Source organism: Pezoporus occidentalis, unplaced genomic scaffold (assembly GCF_034315485.1).
Source record: "Pezoporus occidentalis ecotype Australia unplaced genomic scaffold, CSIRO_AGI_Poc_V1 ctg95, whole genome shotgun sequence".
Taxonomy (NCBI): domain Eukaryota; kingdom Metazoa; phylum Chordata; class Aves; order Psittaciformes; family Psittacidae; genus Pezoporus; species Pezoporus occidentalis.
Genome location: NW_026916315.1, coordinates 155,395 through 181,219, shown reverse-complemented (window position 1 = coordinate 181,219; position 25,825 = coordinate 155,395). Strand labels below are relative to the sequence as shown.

The 25,825-nt window shown below is 47.2% G+C and overlaps 1 protein-coding gene across 2 annotated transcripts in view; it reads right to left on the bottom strand.

Moving 5' to 3' along the window:
* LPP (LIM domain containing preferred translocation partner in lipoma) overlaps positions 1 to 21,976 on the bottom strand; it is a 353,500-nt gene extending 331,524 nt beyond the window's left edge. For both annotated transcript variants that reach the window (XM_062606306.1, XM_062606312.1), the window contains exons 1-2: positions 21,845 to 21,976; positions 21,612 to 21,809 (exon numbers count right to left, since the gene is read on the bottom strand). The gene's annotated coding sequence lies outside the window, so the exon portion shown is untranslated. The remainder of the gene's footprint in view (positions 1 to 21,611; positions 21,810 to 21,844) is intronic.
* Positions 21,977 to 25,825: the final 3,849 nt, after the last annotated feature.

The following is a 25,825-nucleotide window of genomic DNA, read 5'->3' as shown; positions in this document are numbered from 1 at the left end:
TTTCTGACTACTCGAAAGTTGCATTCACTTTGAAATCTCCTTTACACTCAAAAGTGTTACCAGTATTCAGAGCTTAACTTTTTTAACTTCTTTTTTAATTAGTATGGCTTTACTTGTAGAAACCCAAGCGTGAATACCAGTTAAACAGGGATAAAGCAGCCTCACACTGGGATTCTTCATACCCATTCCTTTGTGGAGCAGATGGCCCAGCCTGACTGCCACAAGGAAACTTGTCATTTTAACTGTTCCAGTCACCAATTTTTAAGTGCAGACAAGCTCCCAGCAAGTCAGCCATCAGCATGAACTGACACGGGTCCCCCCCCATATGATTGGCAGGTGCACATACAGGTCCCCAGATGACAACCCCATTCAATCTGACCTTTTCATTTTAAATGAAAAACACTTAAAAGCCTGCCCTGTTCTGACATGCATTTTTGTCTTTCCCACACTATGCCAATGAGCGAGGAGGTGGCTGATCTCTTTCCCCAAGCAACAAGTGATAGGACAAGAGGAAACGGCCCCAAGCTGTGCAAGGGGAAGTTTAGACTGGATATTAGGAAAAATTTCTTCATCGAAAGGGTAGTCAGGCATTGGAACAGGCTACCGAGGGAAACGATGGAATCACCATTCCTGGTATTGTTCAAAAACCACGTAGATGAGGCCCTTCGTGACATGGTGTAGTGATGGCCTTGGATGATCTTAAAGGTCTTTTCCAACCTAGCTGACTCTATGATTCTACGAAAATCTGTTTTTTGCTGGTCAAAGTCCCCAACTCAGAAATTTCACATTATCTCCTCCGCTTCAAGAGCCCTGATCCTCAGCAGTTCTGGCCACCACCAGAACTGAGGGAGCTTCTGAGATTTCAACATCCTTACACATTGGAAAAATCAGATGTTTTATATGCAAACCACAATTCAGAGTCCAACTCTGACTTAGAGTTCAGGTTATATGCATGGATAGCTTTACACTTGAACACAGCCACCCAGAGACATGTTTGCATCTTCCTATCCCACAGCACTGATACATGCAGGATCTGGCCCTGACTAACAGCTTTCTGTGTTTGCTTCTGTGCTTCTCAGGTTTTATTTATTGAAATTAAACTACTCAATTCAAAAGTATGCCGCTGAAGTTATTCAATAAAAAGATCACACTACATAACAAAAGCTGGAGACGCATTTCCTCCACTTTGCTGCCAGCAGCAGCACCTGCTCAGAAAGCCATCAATACGCAGCAACAGCTAATACACACGCCTATACTGTCTTTTGGGGTAAATCAGCAACTATGCAAATGCCGAGTTCTGATCTGCAAAGAAGCACACACCCCTCCTGTATCGTACTCAGCATGGAGCCACTTCCAAATCCGCCACAACCCCATGTGTCAAAATTAGCTGTAATGGGACTTATCACTTCCGAACTCCTGGTCCAGCGCCCACATAGGACAAAGGCTGATGCTGGCTGTGGCATGGACTGTGAACTCCAACAGGGAAAATCAGCTCCCATAAAAGAGCAAACTCACTGGCAGCCCCTGCACACTGCAGGGAGCAGAGCCTGGCATTAAAGCATTGCCATACGTGAGCCCCAGGGTCCTGCAGCACTGGCACACCTGGTGTGAGGGCCACAGCTCTAATTTTTATCTTTGCTGTCACACTCGATTTTCAGGTTTGTCCTGGGGTTCATAAAATGAGACTAAAATAAGAGGGAAGGTAACACAGCAGGACAGCAGGGGGAAGAAAGGAGGAGAGACCACTCCATGGGCAGAGGAGCACCAAAGGGATGGGATCTAGCTTTCCCAGATGGAGACTGCTATAACATAACAAACGAAAAAATTATTTGGGGCAGGAAAGATTTAAGCAGTGGCAGAGGAAGCTGTGACACAGTCCTACCTACAGCATCCCAGCAGCCACCCCACTGACTGCCAGCTAGAGCCACTGGGCAATGGCTGAAGACCAACCCATAAGCAGGACCAGTCATGTCACACCCCTGTTAACTTTAAATGCACAAAAACAGCTAGATAAGAAAGGTGGGTAATGGAATGAGAAGAATCAGCACATCTATGCCAGAAAGCCCATGGGTCCCCTGCTGGAGCAACTTTTCAGCAGCTCCCCATTGCTGCCAGCAGCGCTGCCTGTGATTTATGTGCTTGAAACTGACACCAGGATTGGACCCTGTATTTTCAAGCACAGATTACCAGCCTCACACTATTCACACTCCTTCAGTTTACTGGAAATGGAAAATTTTCACAATAGCCTCACTGACTTTCATTTTTAACTTCCCCCCACCGGTTGCTGTCTGTGTTTCACTAAGCCTGGCTGGAGACAGACCTTGAGCAAGAAGGGGGCAGTTTCACTTTCTCACTCGAATGCACCCCAGCTTCTTGATCAAAGAAGGATAACTGATTTCATTATCAAGTTCTCACCCAGAATCGGAGCCCGGGTTTCAAACAAAGAATAATGTTTTGTAATCCAAAACCAAGCTACCACTACACCACCCCAGCTCCTCGTCACCTCCCAGGGAATAACCATCCTCACCAGGCAGCTCCAGCAGAATGCTGCCTGAACACACCTCCCATGTCTTCAGGTGCTTGGGCAAGAAAAACAGACCAACAGTGACCAAGAGCACAATGAAGCACATGAAATCTCCTAGGGCAGAGAAAGCATCTTTTCTGTGTGCTTCTGTTGTTTTCTAAAGTTCTATTGTAAAAGGATGATGTTCTTTTAACTATTTTGGTCTTAAATGGCCAAAACTTGAATGCAAAGGACTCCTTCCCCCAGGCTTGCTTGGGTGTCACCACAATGAAATACTTGGCACCATGGTAGGCTCTCTTACCACTCTTCTTAAAACCAGATGTAAATGAAACCTTTAGAACTTAGAGCCTACATAACCAGACAACCTCTGTGTTCAAGGCTTCTGTTTTATCCAGGTTTGGCCAGATCATTTTATCCAGGTTTGGCCAGATCATTTGAAAGTAGCAACAAATAACTGGTAGTCAACCAGATTCCCCACTCCTGTGCCCACTCTGTCAAGTTTGGTATTTTTGAAAGCATTGTAATCCATCATGATGTTTAAAACAGCACAACTGGCCAGGACCAGTATATCTCTCTGGTTTAAAAATGTCTGTCCCCTACCTCCCCATCACCTCCAAGGACGACCAAGCATTAATGATCTTCTTCATTTTTATACATTAACAGCAAACTGCCCCAGTTTCAGCCTTGGAACAAATACCTTCAGGTAGGATGAGCATTTATTAAAAAAAAGTAAAGTTTCTCAGTGCTCCTCTTTCCAAACAGCTGGAAACAGCTTCCAAACAGAGCCTGAGGAAACATATCCATTAAAAAACAAACCAAAAACACCACAAAAAACAAACAACACCCTCCTCCCCCCCCAACATTTGTACCAAATATAGAAAAAAAAATCTGGAGCAATTACGACAAGCCTTAATAACTGCTCTTGCTACATTTCAAAACAAGGAGAACCACAGATGCCTGTGGATGTGGCTGTCTTTTGAACAAGAAAGTACCATTACTGCCATCATAGATGGATACCAAAACATACAGAAAATACATTAAAAAGCTGGTTTAGTTCCTAAATTACCCAACTTCAGCTGGAAGCCAGGCTCCTCATTGAATCTGAGTCTTATCACCAAGGGAATAATTAAAAAACAAACAAACCAAACACACAAAAAATAAACACATACAAAAAAAACAAACCAAACAACACAGCAGAGGCAGCGTTTCAGGCCACACTTTACACTTCTCCTCCCTATGCTGGGAAAACTGGCTCACCACCATGGAACCCCCGACCCTGGGCAGGAATGACAGCGAGGGTGCTCTGCGCTGCCCTTGCTCCGCTGTGAGATAACACATACATGCTGCACCATTACACGAAGCCACTAGACCTTCACTGCAGACAAAGCCACTGCCCTTCTTCTCCCCCAGAGGACACCTTAACATCACCATCACCAGCCCTGGGGTGTGTAAGCCTCAGCCTGGCACTAATAGCTAGAGAAAAGGGGACAGCAAGGGTCTCCAGTGTACATGACATTGGGAAGAAAAGGCAAACCTCTCCTTAAAAATTAAGGATACAAAGGCTTTAACCCCTCCATGCCATTTTATCTTGACCTGGATAAATATTTATGCTAGACGTGCACTACGTTTCCTTTATTATTTGCCTACAGCACCAACGATGACTCTAAAATTGCACCCCTGGACCGGTATGATTTGGTTCACTTTGACTGCGCTCCCATTTCTCAGTGGAAAGAAAGAGGCTTTTGGTCTGCAGAATGGCAAAGTTGTCAATGACACATCTCTCGGCGCCCTCACTGGATCTCATCAGTACTCACAGGGAGAGATCACGCTTCTTCCCATGTACTTGATGGTGTCTCAGCACAAGGTTTACTTGGCTACTCTTCCAAGAGTTTGCCACATGATATCCTCCAACCTGCTGCACCCAAGTGCTGTATTTTGGAATGGTACATACCTATTCATTTGAAACTTTAGCTACAATGTGTTTGTGCAACACCACACCAAGGCTACAAAACACATGAGGCCAAGAAAGGCCTCTTCAACCTTCTTCCATCTTTCTGGTGTGATTCACACAAGTACCTAACAGCATAACACCATCATCATACCTGTCCTCACCTACTCCTACCCCACCATACTAAGCTTGTCAGCAGGAATTTTGCCACCAGCGCTGAAGCCAGCATTTATGTTACCAAGTCAAGTGTTTTTATTTTTTCACTTAGTGATGGGGAAAACAAAAAGGAACTGCAAAAGCTTTCAGAGACAAAGATCTCTTCGGGACTTGCCAGCTGATATTTTCAGACTGATTTGGCACAGTAACAAGGAAGCCAGCATCCAACATAGAAGCAGGCAAGACCAGCTCCAAAGCCAGCCATCAGCCAGGCTCAAGGAGCGTTAGTGACTGCAGTCAGGAAGATGGAAGGGAGAGGAGGAGACAGAAGCCAGACTAGTACCACACCTATCACAAGAGGTACAGCCACATGACTGGTCACCACCCGAGAAGAAAACAGACAACAAAATGAGAAGGGACCTCTGTGAGCAACCGCAACATCTCAGCAGTGGCCAGGTGGAAGTCAGCACTGGCCAAGACTGAGCAGGCAGTGCTGCGTGAGATACCGCACTTGGCCTTCAGTCTAGAAACAGGAGACTTGCATGGGAGGCTGCGTGGGAAAAGCTGGCAAGTGAAGACTATGTCCTGTCAAGCCTGCAAATCTGCACATTGCACACAGAGGCTCACAGCAGCCTCACATAAGCCATTCGCCTGTAGCCACGCAGGTATCTATTTACTACACAGCTGACTTGATCACCAGGCCTTCATCAACATTCACAGACCAGAGAAGGTCAAGAGAGCCATCACCCAGGAACTGAGGACAAGCACAGTGAGCTCAATGAGAACTTGACAGGCCAAGAATGACTGCAGTCATGGAGGACAGAGGAGAGCTTGCTTGCATCGCCCTCTTTTTCTGAGGCTGTCAAAGATGACAAAACCTTGACCTCTGATTAAACCACACTACTCTCAGAAGAGGAGGCATCTTAGGGACTCAATAAGGAACTGTTTATCTCAAGGTCATGGGTTCATAACCTCTTCAAGTTCTTTTTTCTTAGTCAATTAAAACACAGGACTTGAGGTGCATTAAAAAAAAAAACCTGTTACTAAGGGCATAACCTGATACCGGCTCATGAAAGAGGCAGATTAAGAAAATACAGCCCTTTTGCTGCTCCTTGCAAGACCTGCAGCAGAGCACAGCAACTGTGGGAATGCTCCCTGTGCAAAGCAAACTCAACCTGCTTTCACACCCATGATAGCAAAGCAAAGGAGGAGATTACAGGTGAGCAGGCACAGCTGCCATGACCTCCCTCCAGTTGCAGGTTAGGCTCATCCCTGGATGGAACTGATCCTGCCCCAGCCTCTGAACCTGGTCCTGGAAGTCTTCTGTCTATCCCTGTCTATCCTTCTCACTTCTTTGAGAAGAGGCATGGTCAGCCTGTGACCACTGCCACTACACTAGCTGGTACTCAGAGGCCAAAACCCCACCATACTAGGTCATGCTAGAGATAAGGAGCAAGGCAGGAGCCACTTAGGACCAGCAGAAAGGAGGAAACCCTTTGTTCTCCTCTAGCTCCATGCCCAGCCCCAATAGTGAGAGAAATGTGCCAAACGCAGATGTCAAGCAAACAGGGAGAAGACACCTTCCACTGTCAGAACAGCACACAAATCAAAGTAAATGTGTATCTGAAACCAATTACTGATAGACACCAAGGTATCTAAGAACTCCAGCTGCTGCATTCAGGGTTCCCAGTAGTGTAGCCAAAACCTTTTTTTGTTGGTGGTGGTTTTTAGCCCATAGAAAGTCAAGATGAAAACATGCTCCTGCATGTGGGGTGCCCATGCCCACTTCAGTCACCTTTAAGTGTCTTCCCACTGAGAAAACACATCCTCCCCCCAAATGCAACTATTAGGTTTCATAAAATTTTTCATTACTCCATGCTTTTCTTATATTTCCCTTTTGGTACAAAAGCAGAGAAGGGATTTCAGCACAAACTATCCATGCACCAGGACGGAGCTGCTGGCACTGCTGAGGCCCTCCTGTACACTGTGCCCAGGTCAAGGGTAGTACAGCAAAACAGAGGGGTTTGGAAACAAATGGGAAACAAGCAGAGTTTTCTTCCATTCATTGAAGATGGTAATTATTTTGGAGAGGACTGCGTATTCTTTTGCCTTTTAATTAGTGGCAAAGCAAGTCAACCTCAGCTCATATGAGTGAGAAACTACTACAGGCTACAGATCTGCAGCCAAGGAAAACAAATCTGTACCAGTCCTTCACCCCCAGAATAACTTCTGATTGTCAAGCACCATTACCAGGGGAATGAATAGCTTCTCCTGCAAGCTTCTCACTCAATTAAACTAGCACAGACAAAAAGGCCAGGCAGCAGCACAGGCAAAGTCAGATGCACGCACTAGGCGCACACAGAGCAACCACAGCAGGTTCAGAGTGATGAGGGAGAGGAGAAGTGGTCCACAGCCTGCATCATTGCTTGACATACTGAATGGCAAAAAAATGGTGGGATCTGTGCCCTGTGGAGACTTCAAGAAGCTTTAACTGAGAAGGCTGAAGCACCCCCCGGTACCTGTAACTGTCATTCATATTTTATGAAAGCTGACAAAGATCTGAGTGAGGAAACACCTAGAAAAGTCCTTGATTTATTAGTAACCCAGAACTAATCTGCTGCTGCCTCTCCTTCCACTCAGGAGCCTTATAAACTCTACCTGAAAAATCAGAACAGCCATCAAGCCAGAGCACAAAATAGATGCCAGGAGAAACAAGCACAATCCTCAGCCCTTCTGGAACAAGAAAGCCACCAAAGGAAAGAAAAAAAAATATATAGATGCAGCAGGAGCTTGGTTTTGGTCACAGCTGCTCTTTGCAAACCAGGCGTCTAGACACTAATGATACATATGAAGAGAACTGGTTCCCAGGTTTTTCCCCACATTGCACAGTTGAATTTCATCAAAAGGATTAATACAGACCTTAAAGGGTACAGTGACATAGATAGGCCTTTCTTCCTTTTCACTCTTCTTTGATGTGCATCAGCTTCAATTTGTCTTTGGAAAGTTAGCCAAATAGCAAAGCTTTGACCCATGCAGCACTGAGAAAACTTCTCCCAGTAAAAAAGGCTGCAACATATTCATTACCCAAGATCTCTGAATACTCTGTACAGGCAAAGTTATTGCCATTTCCTTGGTCCTCAGTGTTTTCTTTGGCAGCTGGCTGGGGCTACACTCCATGGTGGGATGCAGCAGGAGCAGCCAGGACAGGAACTGCAAAATGCAGAGTCTAAAGACAACTCCAAGTTAAAGTGCTACTTCAGCAACACACATCCAAGTAACTTGCTTGACCTCAGATGTATCATGGAGCTTGCAACTAAATGTTCAGTTTAGGGAAAGAGAATCAAGGAGGCAAGCAAAGGATTCAGGCCAGGCAGGAGCATCATGCCTTTCCTCAACAAAGAGGTGAGCACATCAGCATGCGGACAAAGGCAAGCAGCAAGCAAAATCCACAGCTCCCTCCTTTCAGTTGAATTTTAATAAAGTGTGAGCATGCAAACACAGCTAAATCCCTTTTCCCCTCAAAAACTAAAGGAAATTGTGTCTCTGATTTCAATAAAAACACAGCCTGGCCCTTGCATAGCTGAAGGCAGCATGAGCCACTCTTGTCAGACCAGCCCAGTGTAGTGGCAGCGAGTGCTCCTCAGAACTGGGCCCACACAGCCACAAACATCCACCAGCACAGATGGGCTCTTTCAGCAGGTGTTATCCAAATCCTGGGCATCTCTCTAGCAAAGGGCAATGATATTTAACTTCCTTGTGGGCACAGAAGGCTGCCAAACATCTGCTGGTATTAGCCGGTTCATGTCTGTGAAGTCCACATAAATGCTATCATAAGGAAGGGGCTGACCTATTTATGGATGTGAATGCTGGACTAAGACCCAAACCCACATACTGTATTTGCACATATGGCTGTATCTCCCCCGCCAGATTTTACTGTGTGAAGCTAGGACGGAAGAACAAGGTGTCACCTATAGCTTACAGCCCACTTCTGGTCACTGTTAATTTAAGTGAGTCATACCTCTCCCCTCCTTCGCTTTACCCCATTCAACCGCACAACTGAGCCTTGTTAACAAGCTGTGCTACTTTGACTGTGCTGGGAGCCCCCAAATGCCACATGGGCTGATCTGTGGGAGAAACCCACCATCTCTCAAGCCTCCATCCTACTCCCTGGAGCCCCACCAGGGCTGCAGGTCACAGACTCTCAACCCACAGATCTTAGGCAGGCTCCCAGATGACAAGCTGCAGCAGATCAGCCACCCAAATTCTTTGTGGCAAGGGACTTTGCATCAAGTTTCACATTTCTCTTGGGTGTCCCTCCCTCCCACACAGGCCTCCTGTGAGTAAGGGCTGAGGAATGAGACTGTGAACATGCACAGCTCAGAAACAAGTGAAACTCCCCAGGAAAGACAGGGAAGAGCCCAAGTAGGTTTCAGATGGAACCAAACACCTTTGCTAAAGGGATTATAGGTGGAAATGGCTTGTGATGGCAGGGCCACAGGAACCCTATGTTCCCATGACTCAGAACTGCTTTGCACCAAGTTGCAAGTCCTAGACATAGAGTTTTGCTCTGCTAGAAGCTCCCCTTTCCTCTGCAGGCACATTCCAATACTTATCAGGTCTTCACCTTAGTCACATTCTGCTAACACACACACTTTACATCCTTTTCATCTTCCCTTCTAATCAGCCTCTATGTCCCCAAGTCAATCGCTCTGCTCTTCTTTTGCCATTCTCTGCTTTATCTTCATCTCCTGAGGCAGGAGCAACTCATACTCAGATGCTGCTTCACAGGTGCAGCCTCCACTCTCTGCTCAGGTTCACAGGACTTCAACATACATGGTATGGCATACTCACTGCTCTCCTTTGGGTAGCGGAACAAGTGGCAGGCTCAGCCCATGATGCTACAGGTCAAATATAGAGATATGGACAACACAAGAAAACGTCCATGGGATATGGAAGCAAAAACAAAAAGAGAAAGACAAGTAGGAGCCCAGGAGCATACCAATACCATACCCAGACTTCCTTAGATAGATAGGCCTCATCTTGTTCTAGAGATCAAAAGCATCCAAAACCAATTCCATTACACATCAGGTAGAATGTGCGTAACTAAAACACATGGAAAATATTCCCATCCAAGCAGGTGCATCTACCAAGACACCTGGAACTAAACCACATGAACCAATGTTGGACTTTCTGGTAACACACAGCTACCTTTGTACATCCAGCTCCACCTGTGAAACTGGGCACACCCTTAATCAGTTATGAATCAAATCATATGAGACATGAGAAATTTATCAAGAGCCACTGCAAAAAAAACATAAGGTTGCTTGTACCTCACTGCACCTTCACAGGCAGATAGCTGCCCTGAACACAACAAACCTGGAGCTTTCACCAGGACTTCTTGCAAATGACCATGTGACACAAGACCTAAAACATCACCTCATGCACACAAATGCATGCAGAATGGATGCCTGGACTATGGCATCCAGGGAACCAGGGTATTACGAATATGTGTATGACAGCCCAATGAGGGCCCTGACCCTAGACAGAGTGTTGCTCTACCAGCACAGATAATCATTCATTTACATAGCATGAATCCTCTCTTTTTCACTCCATGGTACATCACAGCAGGGCAATACACCAGGAGGTGCAAAGGTGCCAACCCATCTGACCTGCGTCCTCAGAAAGATCTGATACCCACCTGTAAAACCAGTAACCACAAAACACTCCCCTTAGGTCATGTATGCAGTCAGGGGATGGGAGCTAACTTCATGCAAAATAACTTACAAATGAACCTACCCTTCAGGGATAATTGTGTGTAGTAAGGGAAACAGCTCTGCTCTTGTAGCCCTTTCTCCTCCCTCTCTACGATGCAATCCTTAAAAACTTCTCTGCTGAATTCCCCAGCCTCCGCACACCTCGATTTCACAGCTCTCCCACACAGCAGAGCAAAACACACTATGCCAAGCTATGGAAGGAGAAGCACAGGCACTCTGTAAGCTACCACCCTTTCACCCAGACTCTTTGAGTACCTGGGTGGCTGGAGTGCCTTGGAAAGCCATATTCATTTATATTGTTTTAAGTTCACCTGCTGCTCTGGCCTCATTCCCAAATCTCATATGCAGAGGGAGACACTCGAAGAGGCACTACATGCCAAAAACACTGCATTCATCCCACAGCAACATAGAGGTCCAAGGCATTATTCCTAACATTTAAATATGCTTCTGCCCCATAGTTCATCAATTAATGGACCTGTTAAAGGCTTGCAACTTGTCTGCTTCACCCACAGTATGATCTTCTGCACTGTATGAGGCTGACTCTTCACTGCAGCAGTCACTCTGCATGCTACAGCACTGTTCCAGAAGAAAAAAAGCCAGACATCTTCCCAGGTAACTTTAACACTTTTGCCTATAATTTTTTCCCCATCTGTCTACCTTGGGAGCAAATCAGGATTTAGGTACAGGACAGCACTTAAAATACTTGCTTATCTTTAGGGCACAAGGAGCTGCAGACAGTTCAGCTGGATTACTCATACACTTACGCAGAGGGTTCACCAAGCCCTCCTTAAATGGCAAAGATGCAATGCTGTGTTTTCCAAGCTCGGCTCTGTGCATCCCAAGGAACCTAAGAAGGAAATGGATTATCTGAAAAAGCATCAAAGTGGAACTGTGCTAAGGAAAGCACAATTTTCATTCTCCCAAAAAATAGCCTGCAGGATCAGAAATGACAGAAAGCCACCACAACTTTAAAGGAAGCTTAAACTACCCTAAAAATGGCAGTCTTATTGTACACTGGAAAACAAGCCACTTAGGAATTATCCAGCTGACAATACGAAATACCCATTTACCCTTTATTCTACTCACTGAAATATGTTTTTATACAGAAATACCACCCAGAACTTAACTTTTTGTGGCTCATTCCTGGACCTCCCCACTACTACTTTTCAGTTTCAACAGCATTAAGCTGCCCTGGTTTCTAAATGTCAGAGGTAAAGACCAGCTTCTGTACTAAGCTAGGCATTTCAATACCCATGCAAGATAAGTACAGGCCTTGCCCCGCAGTCAAGGATGATAGTGATAATGCTTAAGAAGCAGGTAAAAGCAGAAAAGATGGGGGAGATGGATTGACAGACTGGCATAACTACAATAAACAGTTCAGAGTAATCTCCAGAGGTGGGTGGAAAACATGCTAAATTCAGTCTAATTATAAACAATTCTTCTCAAGCATCTCTGGTATAAACCAAGGTGGTGTAAAACATGCTCCCAGGTTAATGGACAGAGCATGCATGTGCCATAGTGGTAAGCAAGCACACTGTGAAGCTCTAGAGGCTTCATGTGGAAGAACAAGGAGGCCAACAAGACTGTAAAGACTTCAAATCCTCAGTTTATATAGCTACATATAAATAGCCATAAATTGGTTGAAATCAATGTCATTATTGCCATTTGAACAAGTCATACCCTGGCTAAAAGTTGTGTAAGAGGCTAAAGGCTTTAAAGGTCTTGAAGACTGAACTTGTGATTTCTGCTGGGATCGCAAGAAGACTTCAGTGTTCTGTTGGCCTCCTTGTTTTATTTCAACTTGTTCTGACATGTTGCTTTGGTTACTGTGTGCATCAGCTAAGAATTTAGGTGCTTAAAATGTTTTTTCTTGTTGTTTTTCTTTGCAGAAGCACGCATATAATCTCAAAACCCTGGAAAGTTTTTTAAAATAACTGAAAACATTATTATTTATAACTAAATGAAAGATATGGAAAGCAAATTCCACTCATAAGAAATTGAGAATATTTCATCTTTACAGATCAAAGGGAGTAACATAAGACTATCTGGTGCCGAAATACTGTTTGTCTTAGTATTTGCAGCCCAAGATTCCATTTTTTCATTAAAGGAGAGGAATATATATACACATAATAGGGGGAGCTGGAGATGTAAGTGGAAGATAACAAACACTTGAGTCCAAGAACTGGAGGTACTGGATTCTTTACCGTGAGGGTGGTGAGACACTGAACAGGTTGCCCAGAGAAGCTGTGGCTGCCCCATCCCTGGCAGTGTTCAAGGCCAGGTTGGCCTGAGCTTGGAGCAACCTGGTCTAGTGGAAGGTGTCCCTGCACATGGCAGAGGGGATGGAACCGGATGATCATTAAGGTGCCTTCCATCCTTAACCATTCTATGGTTCTACAATTTCTCTGATTATGACTGCAAACTAAAGAGAATAACCTTCATATAACTAGCTTTTTTCTCCTAGATTTCAGTGTCAATGACAACACAAGACTCCCAGCCTCACTCCTCTCCAATCCCATCAGTAAGTAGGCAAGAATAATTTTCCTTCACCTTGGCAAGGCACAGTCCCTCCAAGATTCCACTCGAAAACAGCACAAAAGGAAATAAATGATTCCACCTTCAGTCCCAAGTCTGAATAGTAGATAGTAAATAAGGCTTGGGGCCACACATTGTAACACTGAGTGGTGCCCCTCAGGGATCAGTGTTGGACCAGTCTCGTTCAACACCTTTGTTGCTGACATGGACAGTGGGATTCAGTGCGCCCTCAGCAAGTCTGCCGATGACACCAACCTGTGTGGTTTGGATGATACACTGGAGGGAAGGAATGCCATCCAGAGGGACCCTGACATGCCCATGAGGTGGGCTGATGCCAACCTTATGAAGTTTAACCATGCCAAATGCAAGGTCCTGCACCTGGGCAGCAATCCCAGGCACAGCTACAGGTTGGGCAGAGAAGAGATGCAGAGCAGCCTTGCAGAGAAGGACTTGGGGGTGGTGGTTGATGAGAAAATGAACATGAGGGAGCTGCAGTGTGTGCTTGCAGCCCAGAATGCCAACCATATCCTGGGCTGCATCAAAAGGAGCGTGACCAGCAGGTCAAAGGAGGTGATCCTGCCCCTCTACTCTGCTCTCGTGAGACCTCACCTGGAGTATTGTGTGCAGTTCTGGTGTCCTTAACGTAAAAAGGACATGGAACTGTTGGAACAAGGCCAGAGAAGGGCCACGAGGCTGATCAGGGGACTGGAGCACCTCTGGTATGAAGACAGGCTGAGGAAGTTGGGGCTGTTCAGCCTGAGAAGAGAAGGCTGCATGGAGACAGCCTTCCAGTGTCTGAAGGGGGCCTATAGGGATGCTGGGGAGGGACTCTTCATTAGGGATTTTAGTGATAGGACAAGGGGTAATGGGTTAAAACTTAAACAGGGGAAGTTTACGTTGGATATAAGAAGGAAATCCTTTCCTGTTAGGGTGGTGAGGCACTGGAATGGGTTGCCCAGGGAAGCTGTGAATGCTCCATCCCTGGCGGTGTTCAAGGCCAGGTTGGACAGAGCCTTGGGTGCCATGGTTTAGTGTGAGGTGTCCCTGCCCATGGCAGGGGGGTTGGAACTAGATGATCTTAAGGTCCTTTCTAACCCTAACTATTCTATGATTCTATAAAAAGAAAAGAAACTGAGCTAAGCTTATTAAGTACCACCTTCCATTCTGGCCAAAAAGAGTTAGGTACTCTGGCAATTAAGTGGCTACATCATAATACCTGCTTGTAGAGGAAGCCAAATTAAGGTTTCATCAATGACCTTCATGCTGGCATTTCATAGCTTTGAAGCACTTGGACTTTGCAACCCTAACACCATTCTTTTAACCAAGTTCACCGCTTGTAATTAACTACAGGACTGCCACATGGCTGTTGCAATCACTACCTGGTTCTCTCGGGAAATCCAGACTAAAGGCCTGACTTGGCCACAGTAATAGCTTGAAGTATCTCTCAAGATTTGCCCAAACCCACGAACAGCAAATAAAGTCTCTACTTCAAGAGATGAGGTATGCTAAATTCAAGCCACCTGATCTCCTTCGCGCCGAGACAGGAACACCAGGGAGATCCAGGCAAGCGAGGCAGGGGAGATGCAGCAGGTGGAGTTACAACCACTTATCAGCTGCTAATCCAATCACTCTCCCAATTCAGACGCTGCAAGCTACACACTGTCTGGGAGACTCCTCACTTTCATTCAGGCTTGCCTCATTAAATGGAGTAATTCAAGTCTGTTAAGATGAGGTAATAAACTGCTGAAAGAGACAGAGCTCCGTCGGGTATGTGCATAGAGCACAGCGAAGACGAACACTCGTGCATGTTACTGAGACATCAACCACTACAGTTGGGATACAATGAACACAGCAGCTGCTGCGGGACTGCTTGCATGTCACTTGTAAATTGCCACAGGTTTCTCTTAAAAAAAAAAAAAAAAACAGAAAAAAAACACACAGAAAACCCTCACCAACCTGAACTTCTCACAGCCAGCCACATTGCTAAAAAAAAAGCCCTAGAGGAGATATTTCAAATTTGCTGTGCTATATTTAACTAAGATTAGGAGCTGGACCTCTCTTATCCCATCATGCAGTGCATCCCTACCCACCCCAGTGTGTTCCACAGCCCCCTCTTCAAGGTCTGCATCATGATCTGACAGACTCCTCCATCCTGCCTGCTTTCATCCAGCTGGCCAGGCTGGTCCCACAGTAAAACAGCTGGGTCCTGGTGCCTCAGCAGCATTACAGCACACAGTTGCACAGCCTTGGCAAAGGCTCTCCAGCTGGAGGAGAGATCAGGAGCACGAGCAGAGGGAGAAGAGGAGATGACTGCAGCTCCCTATCATAAATCCACTGGCCTAAAAGGGGAGCAGGGGGGCAAGTTACAAATTCATGCATAAACAAAACCTGGCTGTGTAACTCAGAGCTAACAGGGTAGTTTACTAAATGTTAATTAAATCTTCAGTGCCTGTTACCAACTGTGGAGATCAACTTATGTTTAAACTACATAAGCAATAAATGCTTAGATGAACTTCTATTAAATTTCACCCAGTGCATGAAGTATGTGGGTTTTTTAATAGACATTAAAAAAGACAGTTATGGCACGTTAGTTGATACTTTATTACCTAAAGATAATGGCCATATTAAATCTCAACTAACTATTCCACTGGTGGCACAATCATCTAAGACTTGGCAGAAGTTTGCCTGCTTTGAAGCATCACTGGGCAGCGGTAGCAAGAGGAGGAAAGCAGCCAAGTTCTGAACGGCACCTACTTAGAGGATGCTCAAGTGCATATCCCACTTAGGCACAAAAAAGAATCCCTCCCAGCCAGGTCTGGAAACCCCAAAGAGGGCTGATAGGCTATCAAACAGAAACGAAGATGGTAGAAGTCAGCTTTTCTGTCAGCATCCCGGCCCCCCCAAACTAAATGAAACAATTCATGGGGTTACTGAAGAAACACTGTGTTACAATGCTCCCTTACAGGATGAAGGGCAACAAAAAACATGCTCCCTATCAGCCTGCAACACTCAAACACCTGGAACTTTTTCCAAGACAAACTTATCAGGAACCCACAACTCCACTGGTGTTTGCTGTCCTTTCCTGAGCATATTGCGATAGTTTGGGAGTGTTTCTGAGAGACTCACACCTGTGTCACTGTCACCCACAGATCCCAACAACAGATACCAACAGTCTAAAACGACAGAGACTCGCTGACAGCAACTTAAAAATTATATTTTTTACACCAGCTCTTACACTTGCTCAGAACGTGATCGAAACCAGCTCTTTGAGATAAAAGCAGAATCTCCACTGAGGTGTCTCTACTGGTAACCTTAATCACAACAATTAAGTGTGGGTAGCAGGTTTGAGGGTTTTTTTCATATTTGGATTGGAAACATCAGGAGCCCTACCTGGCCTGCCCAGAAGCAGGAGGAATGGAAAGAGCCAAGCCCTGCACCCTCCTAACCCCTAATTCTCAGGCAGGCACAAGCTCTCCAAAAGCTTTTAAACTTTGTGGGGTTTTTCTGGTCTGTGGTTTTCGGTTTGATTTGTTGTTTTCTTTTCTCTGCTTGTTTCTATTTTACAAAACAAAAAGCTCCCTAAATTAAAGAGAGGAAAACACTGAGCTCTTCAGGCTTTACTAATGCTCTCCCTCCAGCACCCCAATGCACATGTGTAAGCCAATCTCTACACCTTCCCTCCAATCTCTCCACTGGAACCATTGTTCATAAAGTTATTTGAAATCCTGTATTTTCCTGCTTATAACCCACACTCTTTAAAGGTATTGTTCCTTGCGAAACCATCCCTCAGATAACCCACATCCTCAGATAAGCTATGGTTTCCGTTTCCTCCACTTCTGCCCCCTTTCGAAGCATGGCTGCAGTTCCAGTAAGCTCTCTAGCTTTTAGCAGAATTACCCTGCTATGAGAGCAAGAGCAAGGGCAGATGATGAAGCTACCAGGGTAGGAAAGCAGGCTGCAGAGGACAAAGAAAGCATCTCTTTATTGCTCACATGAGCACATAGCAAACAGATGCTGAATCTCTGACTTCTGGCTGGCCACACAGACTTGGTATTCATCTTGCTTCCCTGAAGGCTTCTCTTCATCAAAACAGTAACATACCTAAAAAAGTATAAAGTACATAAAGGAAACAAACATTTCTTCATCATCCAAATGTCATCTTCGAAGCCTTTCCATGCATCCACATGGACTTCCTTCCACCTGAAGGAATCACCAGGGCTGCCACAGACTGCACCAGGAAGACCACGGACAACCAGCCAGAGGCAAAACCCAGCATGGTCCAGGGCCAGCTGGAGTAGAGCATGGGGCTGCTGCCTGCTGCCCAGAGCCACATCAGGCCTGGAAGAGTTTATTCAGAGAAAGGCAGAGATGTGTGGGCCAGGCTTTCAGAAGCTTGACAAGCAACAAAGTGCCACTGAGGATGCACTGTTCACACAACCGTGATGAGCAAAGAAATAGAGAAGCCACTGCGGGCACCCTGAGGGTCTATGTTTCCACAGACACGGGGAAACTGTCTTCTTGCAAACAATTTGTCATCCACCCAAGTTAGTGCTTTCCTCTAGCTAGAGTCAGCAAGAGATGTTTCAGAGAAACCTGCACAAAAAGAGTCTCTTCTTTCCAATTAGATGTTTACAAGACAAGAGGCATCACCATTAGCTGATATAACTCTGAATGTACCTGACGTTCACACAACCATCCCATCTCCTTTGCAGACTTGGCTAAATTCTTGCCCTCAGAAACATTCTGCATGATAAATGCCACCATTTAGTTACATGAAAAAGCACTTAATTTTGAATCAGCCTCTTTCGTCTTGGCTTGCACTGGTACAAAGGAACAGAGAACCCTTTTCCACAGTACTCACTGTTTCTGTGATACCCTTCTAACATGTGTCCTTCGTGTAGGAACTATCCTACTGGTCAAACTCGCCCAGGTTTTTCGGCTTCCCGCCATTTTTACTGCCCTTCTCCAAAACTGTATACACCAGGCTTTATTGATCATTATGGAGTTCACTCAAGTTTTATAGTTAGACATTATACCAATGAACACAAGCAGGGATTTTAACAGTATACTGGCTTTGAAATTAAGTGAGTGGTGTCTCCACTCTGACCATGAATCCCCACACCACAATTTATACTACAAGTCATAATTAAAAATACATACTGATGATCATAATATATATTTAAAAGCTCTACAGATCCATTGATACTGTAGATGACACCATTGGGTGTCCTGCAAAACTCACTAGTCCAGCTCTAGAGCTTCAGCTCTGAACATTCTAGAAAAACAACTCAACTACTTTGGCAAGGGATACATATCTGAATCTGCCCTTATGTTATTTAAAAGCTTGAATGAGTTATTTAAAAACTTGAATGAGGTGGGCTGATGCCATCCTTATGAAGTTTAACCATGTCAGGTGCAAGGTCCTACACCTGGGTCGCAGCAATCCCAGGCACAGCTACAGGTTGGGCAGAGAAGAGATGCAGAGCAGCCTTGCAGAGAAGGACTTGGGGGTGGTGGTTGATGAGAAACTTAACATGAGGGAGCTGCAGCATGCGCTCGCAGCCCAGAAAGCCAACCATATCCTGGGCTGCATCAAAAGGAGCGTGACCAGCAGGTCAAAGGAGGTGATCCTGCCCCTCTACTCTGCTCTTGTGGGACCTCACCTGGAGTATTGTGTGCAGTTCTGGTGTCCTCAACATAAAAAGGACATGGAACTGTTGGAACAAGGCCAGAGAAGGGTCATGAGGATGATCAGGGGACTGGAGCACCTCCCATATGAAGACAGGCTGAGGAAGTTGGGGCTGTTCAGCTTGGAGAAGAGAAGGCTGTGTCAAGACCTCATAGCAGCCTTCCAGTATCTGAAGGGGGGCTACAGAGATGCTGGGGAGGGACTCTTCATTAGGGACTGTAGTGATAGGACAAGGGGTAAAGGGTTAAAACTTAAACAGGGGAAGTTTAGACTGGATATAAGGAGGAAGTTCTTTACTGTAAGGGTGGTGAGGCACTGGAATGGGTTGCCCAGGGAGGTTGTGAATGCTCCATCCCTGGCAGTGCTCAAGGCCAGGTTGGACAGAGCCTTGGGTGCCATGGTTTAGTGTGAGGTGTCCCTGCCCATGGCAGGAGGGTTGGAACTAGATGATCTTAAGGTCCTTTCCAACCCTAACTATTCTATGATTCTACGAATTACACTGCACCAGTTCCTCATTCTGTAAAACAAAGCCCACTACCTCTCACTAACATAGCACAGCTGAAGACAGTATTAGAGCAATGCAACTCTGAGATTTGATGTGCTCTGTAAGTTTCCATGAGACAGGGCAACTAAACTGCATGGGAACCTGGGATTTTCTGTACCCTAACCATGACTGTCCAGATACAGGATCTGAAAACCACTCCTGGCCCACCAGTCTAGGGATACGTTTTTGCCGATTTGCCCTGGTTTCACTACAGCACATCACAAATGTCATTCAGTACTTTTACCCCATAAAGTTCAGCAACTGCTTGTGCAGTTGCTGCAGAAGGGGACTGGACTCACACAGCTAGAGCCTGCACCAAGACAAGCATGCTCACCAGCATCCTGCCCAACATCCAGGCTGATCTTCAAACATGCTTCCAAAGGTGAAAAATCTCACTTTGGTGCAACAGGAATTGGAGCTTCTCTCCCAGCTTGGTACCAGCCTCTCTGCCCAGCCAGCACCAACTACAATGGGCAATCAGGGCATGAAGTAGACATCTGCACAATGACAAAAGCATCTGCACAATGACAAAAGCAGTAATGCCCACCGACCCAGGCACCATGGAGACTGCAGAACAGCAATTCATAGCAGTTTGGAGCTGTACCTACAAGAGCTTCAATGAGACACAGTTTTAGCTTTATTCTCCTGGATGTGTCCTTCATTTCCACCCAGGTGTTTACCCAGCAGCATACAAGGGCTGCACACCTCTGACTGGGACTGCTGGCAACATGGGACACATGCACAACCAACATGCTCATGGCCTGCACACAGCACGCACATGGTGGGACTTACTTCTGGAAAAAGGGCTTATCCACTACAACACACCTTTCTTCAGCCAAGAGACCCCCAAAAAGCCTATAACCTTCAGCAACCTATAACATGCTCCAACTGCAGGGCTAGGAAAAGAGCCCGTACAGTCCAGAGGACAGCCAACAGCAAGAAAGCCCCTGGCACCATTACTGATGGGGACATAGTGCTGCCACTATCCTGGACACCAGGTCAGATGTCCCTGACCTGGCAACTTTTCCCAAAAACAACCAACACAAGCTGATTCAGACAGAAAAAGAAAACCTGAAGAAAACAATTAAAGGAAAACCATGTATGAAACTCAACAACGAGAGGGCAACAGGCCTGAAGCCCTTATTAGCAGCACCAGCATCTCAAATGCAGCTGCAGGCAGGATTTGACACTGAGGGTAGAGGATCACTACCAGGTGGCTCTGTGGCCACCACTCCCTGTCACGTGCTGCCAGCCCTTCCCAGAAACGGCCTCCAGCAAAGGCTAAACAACTGAAAGAGGGGAATAACATAGTTTATAAATTGAGGAGCGATAGGATGAAAGGTCGTAGAGTGGGCACGGGGAAAATGGAGCAGGCCAATGGGCAGAGAGAAGTTTTCAACAGTAATCTTTATCTGTAGACTGAAATATTTCCCAAAGGCAATCACATATTCCAGAACATTATTAAGCCTTGCTGCACCAGTCCTGCTGCAGCAAGGATGGGGATAACCAGAAAGTCCCTCACACCCCCAAGCTGTTCTGCTGCACAGCAGCCTGGCTTACAGACAGGACAGTGACCATCATTTTCCTACGTGAACACAGCCGCACTGTTAATATAAAGCTGACATGCAGTGTCCTGTTCCCCAGCTCCACATAGTTACCTGCCTTCTTAATATCCCATATCTGTAATTACTTGGTGAGCCAGCACCTGCTACATCACCCAGCTCCACATACCCAGGGACTCCCCACCCGCTCTCACATCTTGCCCTGAAAAAATCACTCCTGGAATGTATAAGAACACACTCAAGAGGTAAATGAGGAAATAGAGATATTGAACAAATCCAGAGCATTTCAAAAAATGGAACACTTCCATATGAGACCCTCCATTTCAGATGGGTCAAACCCACTTTACACACATGGGGCCAAGGTGGTGTGGATGTGCAGGAAGACACATTAGCTGACCTGGCAGCTCCTGCAAGCTCTTAAAGTTTTCATGTATCAGTCACCTAGCAAAACAATAAAACACCACACAGGAAACCAACCCAACACTAACAAACAACTGGGCCACAGAACCAACTGGTAGAGGCGCAGAAAACAAACAGAGAAACAAACATGAAAAATAATCAAAACGAAGCAGGAGAATCCCACGTTCGTCTGTTTCACCGGCGGTGCCAAACTGCACCTCGAGGTACAGTAGCCAGAGCAATTATGGCAGGAGTTTCTCCATCAACACCTCCTTACTCCGGAGCACTGCCTTCTCCCCAGTGCAGCCTCAGGGCGTGGAGAGTGTTCCCGAACAATGGCAGGAATAAGATTTGCCTGTTCAAAAGGGGAGGGCAAGAGAAGGGGGAGGAAAAAAAAAAAATATATATATATTTAAAACAAAATAAAAAAAAAAAAAGCCCTGGGTGACGTAAAGGTGTAGAAAACTTTTACGTCCTTACCTGCTGGGGGAGGGTGGACCTCCCCTGGCGTATAAAAAGTTGCCAGGGCTTTACTCGTTATTTACTACGGAGCCCCGGGCGAGGGGCCGGAGGGCGTTAGTTGCGGCGCGGTAGCGCTGCAGCCGCCGCGGGAGGGTGGGAGCGAGGGATGGATAGATGGTTGGAAGCAGCCCCAGCCCAGGCCAGGTGCACCTGCGGCTGGCAGCGCAGCACAGCACAGCACCGCACCGCACCGCACCGCACCGCCCCGCCGAGCCCTACAGAACCCCGGCCAGCGGGCAGCCGCCACCCGGCGCGGAGCGGGAAGGCGTGCAGCGCAGCCGCTGAAGTTCGGGGGAAGTTTCCCTCTGCCCCGCACCCGGGAGCTGTCCCCGCCCCGCGGCCGGGCTCGCATCGGGCCGGGCCCCCAAAGCCGCGGCGCTCCAGGCGGAGGGAGGAGCCAGGCGCATCGCCCCCCCCCCCCGACGGCCGGCAGAGCTTCCCGCCCCGGCCGGGGGCTCCAGCTGTTGCACAGCTGCCTCAGTGGGGGGAGGGGGGGAACCGGGGGGAGAGAGGAAGGGGGCAAGTTATTATCTGCAACGATACCTCGGGGGGGAGGAGGCAGCGGAGGCGAGCGCGGCGGCGGCGGCGGGAGGAGGCGGCGGGGGGAGGTGGGGCCGGGGGCGGTGCCACGGCCGAGCCTGGGACAGCTCTGCCGCGCCCGCCCCTCGGCCCCGCCGCCGGCCCCTTCCGCCCGCCGGCCCCTTCCGCGCCGTGCGCCGCTGCCCCGCTGCGTCTCTCGTCAGGCCCTCCTGCTCTCCATGCTCCCCATCCAGCGTGCTGCCGCACACCCGGCATCCCCCCGGCCGGCCCCTCCCGCGCTCCGCCTTCTCGCATCTCTCCCTCGGGTCCCCAGGAAGCCCCTCCCGTGCCCCTCCGCATCGCCCCGGCTGCAACACTCCCGCCTCCTTCGTCCCTCCCTCCGGCCCCTCCGCGTCCCGCTCGACCCCTACCGCCCGTCGGGTGGAGGAAGAGGGGGCCGGCAGCCCCGAGGTCTGCTGGGCGGCCGCGAAACAAAAAGCGGCCGCTCCGCCGGGCTGCCGCGCTCTGCCCGGGGCTGACGTCAAGGGCCCAAATTCCTGCCTTTCCCTGCAGGCAGATTTGTCCATGTAAGGGTTGGGGCCGGGGCCACGGCAGGGGGGGCCGCGAGACGGGAGGGGGCTGCGCTGTGCGCGCAGCGCGGGGCGGTAGCTATCGGTACCTCGGGGGGACGCGACGGTGCTGGAGGCAGCCCTGACCCTGTAAGCATCACCCTCCTGCCCTGAAACCCGGGGACTTCGGGGGGTGTTGGGCCCAGAAATCCGCACCATGCCTTGCAGTATTGGGCTTTTCACGCAAGATTTGTCCAGGGCTCCTTATGGCGTTTTGGGTTCTCTTCCAAGCAACTTTATTCTCTGTCCTTCCCTAGCCGAGGTGCCTTAAAAGGTGGGAACAGGTAAAAGGTGCTCGGAGTTACAAAGCAGTTGCCTACTCAGAAATTCAAAGCAAAACCTGTCGAGCATACTAAAGAGGGGGGGAAGAGAACTCTTTTCTGATCCCTTTCTGTCTGATTGCTTTGTGGCCATTTATAAGGACTGCTATTAAAATAATTTGGGGTTTGAGTGTATTGTTTTTCTAATTGAATATCACCCTTCAAGTAGCTGTTGGGTATCTGCGTTTGCCCTGAAGGGGAAGACAGGAGGGTTATGTTGCATTCAGGCACGGGGGAGAGCTGCCAAGCCTTACTCATTTGGAAAGAGATTTTTGGATGAGAATTTAGGCACTTCAAATCTATTTCATTTTGACAATAAAGGACTTTGCTGTGTACTTTCAGGAGATATTTACGATCTGATCCCATTACCAGCTTTAATGTCCCTGATCACTGCTTGACAGCCCCAGGAGGGAAAGTTTGCCCGTAAGGACCAAAAAAAGGACATTAAGTGCCTAAAAGACTTTAGAATCTGGAGTACGGAGTTGTGATCTGGCCTCCCTACCCTTTTGCCTGGCTGCCAAAGTGTCTAAAACAAGCAAGTGCACTCACACATTTTCCCAGGAGCTCTGGTTAACTGGAGACCCTAGGAGATGCCACTCCTTCCCCAGGAGGCCCCACAGCAGGGGAGGCGTGACATATCCCAAATTCAGTCCCCAGTGTAAGTCCCCCGTTTGTGGTTGATTTGGTGTCCTGCATTGGGCCTTTGTACCAGGGGTGCTAAATTCACCCCTCCTGAGGGATGGAGAGGGCTGCCGGGGCCAGATGCTATCATAGAAGCACCGCAGCTGAATCTGCATGAGCCTGTCAGTCACAGCCACAGACGTTTTCTAAGCATTATGACTATGACTAGAAATACCCTAGCCTTGTCATAGCCGCCTACCCTGTGTTTAAACCCTGCTGAGATCCAAAACTGAAGCAGAATAGTGCATGAGTCACCAGGGCCCCATACCGTAGGTGTACCTAGAGTGCCAATAGCATTCTGTGAGCATGGCCTGTTGTGAAAGACACGGGCATGACTGCTTTCTAAAGCACTGGTGGATGAAACTGTAGCAGCAGCTGAGCAGCCAAAGCCTTTGCCTGAGGCCCTGTAAACCTGGGTTCAGTTCCCTCCCCGGAGAGCCTACAGTTCATGTATTTCCTCCCTGAGGAGCTCAGCATTTCGACCACCAGGCTGCAAAGTTGGGTTCCTTGTTCATCTGCTTAAAGGACAGCTCAGGATGGTATTTTCTGCCACAGGAGGCAGGTGGTCATCATGAGGGACTTCCTGGTACTCATGTCTGTCATCCTCAGTGTGGGGAGCACTCCAAAGAGCCCAGATGTGTAATGCTCTGGAGAAGCAGATTTAAAGAGGGATTGTTGCCTGGGATTTCTTCTTCTCTGTTCAGTCTTTCTTTCAAATCTGCAACAGCCCCTGTGTGTGTCAACTGGTATCTAGGGGAAGAATCTAAAACTGAAAGAAACTGCTTGGCCCAAGATGAGAGACAAGTGTTCTCCATTTAGTATTTCAGAGAAAACCAGTGGTCAAATATTTTCCTTGTCCCATGGCCAACAATTATTGCTTCTTTATCCATCAAGCTTGTGCAATTTTCCAGTCATGTTAGCAGAAGAGAGAATGCTCTGACATCCACAACAGCCTCCTTCAAATGATCCCAAAAGTTTCAAGCTTTGAGCCTCCAGAGTGTGAGATAGTAACTACTGCTACCTCCATTTTACAGGTGGATGAACTGCGACTAATCCTCTGCAGCACAGCAGAAGAAGTTTGATTTGCAGCCCATTACCCTTGTAACGTGCTGCCCAGAATCGTCACTGCCTTGTCAAACCCAGTGTGAATTTTCTAGGGGCTTCTTTCAGTTTCCTATCATGACCAATATCATACACTTTGGAAATGGAAGTAGAAAGTCAAAGTGTTGAGGCTGGCTGTGAAAATCTGTTCTTTGCCTGGAAAGAATCAAAAATACTGGCAACGTGCAATCATTCCTTCAATAATACCTACTGCACCCTAAACCGTAGCAGCAAAATGAATTAAACAGCAAAAGACTGGAATGCCTGACATTGCATAGGCCACTCAGGAGGCAGTAACACAAGAGTCAGCCTGGGCCAATATTAATTCAAGGAAATTAAGTTTTTTAGTGGTTAAGGTGCGTGACTAGAACCCTGGAAACCTGGCTTCTGTTCCTACTTTTCCTCTGTTGTATGACTTTAGACTGGTCAGCTCACCTGCTTGCATCTGGAGGAGTCCCTGTAAACCCACAGTGCAAGGTCTGGCATGGGGAATGACACATCATGACCTCCCATCAGACTGTATGCAACTCAGTTCTTAAAAAGTTTCCAGAAGTCAGCAGGTGAAACCTTGCTTTTCAGTGAGATTTCAGATGCAAAAGTCACTAAAATAAAACCAGAATGGGAAAAGGCCTTGGTAAACTATGGAAATCCATCCCTCAGGTTGTAAAGCAGGAACAGCATTGCCTAAACCATACCTGACAGAGTTTAACTTACCCTTCTCATAAGGATATCTAGAGAATCCATTCCAGAGCTTCACAGTTAGAAAAACTTTATCTCTAAACCCAAGTCATTTTTGCTGAAATTCAACTTTTAATCAGATGAAGTTGTGGGGATCTGACGTATTCCCTCAATTCCAGAACAACAGGAAAGTCGCCCACCTGGTGAACTAATCCTTCTGTGGGTAAAAGCCAGGGAAGCTGGA